The sequence below is a fragment of the Penaeus monodon genome, chromosome 25, assembly GCF_015228065.2.
Source record: "Penaeus monodon isolate SGIC_2016 chromosome 25, NSTDA_Pmon_1, whole genome shotgun sequence".
Classification (NCBI taxonomy): domain Eukaryota; kingdom Metazoa; phylum Arthropoda; class Malacostraca; order Decapoda; family Penaeidae; genus Penaeus; species Penaeus monodon.
In genome coordinates, this window is record NC_051410.1 from 7,077,289 (window position 1) to 7,077,610 (window position 322).

Consider the following 322-nt stretch of genomic DNA (forward strand, 5'->3'; position numbering starts at 1 on the left):
GTCGAACAGGGCAGCATCATTGCTTTCTTCTCATCTTGGATGATACTTTTTAGACGCCTTCTATTGTGCAGTTGCATATTTTTGGCATTTGTCATTTTTTGTCTTTCTCGAGATAGATTTTTTCGTCTATCTCTCTCACTTTTATTGGATTCCATTTTTTTCTATTTTCTCCTGCCATTTTCCGCACATATTTACGTCTTACTTTTTTCTCGTCCTTTATATCACAGTGTTTTTTTTCACTCTCTAATAAAGATAGCGACGACTGCAAATAAACAAACCACGAGAGAAAAATTAAATTAACAGATTTACTCAGAAATATATC

At 33.5% G+C, this 322-nt stretch overlaps 1 protein-coding gene across 1 annotated transcript in view; it reads left to right on the forward strand.

The window, feature by feature from the left end:
• LOC119589515 (synaptotagmin-1-like) overlaps window positions 1–322 on the forward strand; it is a 71,270-nt gene that overhangs the window by 39,402 nt on the left and 31,546 nt on the right. The gene's annotated exons all lie outside the window — the stretch shown is intronic.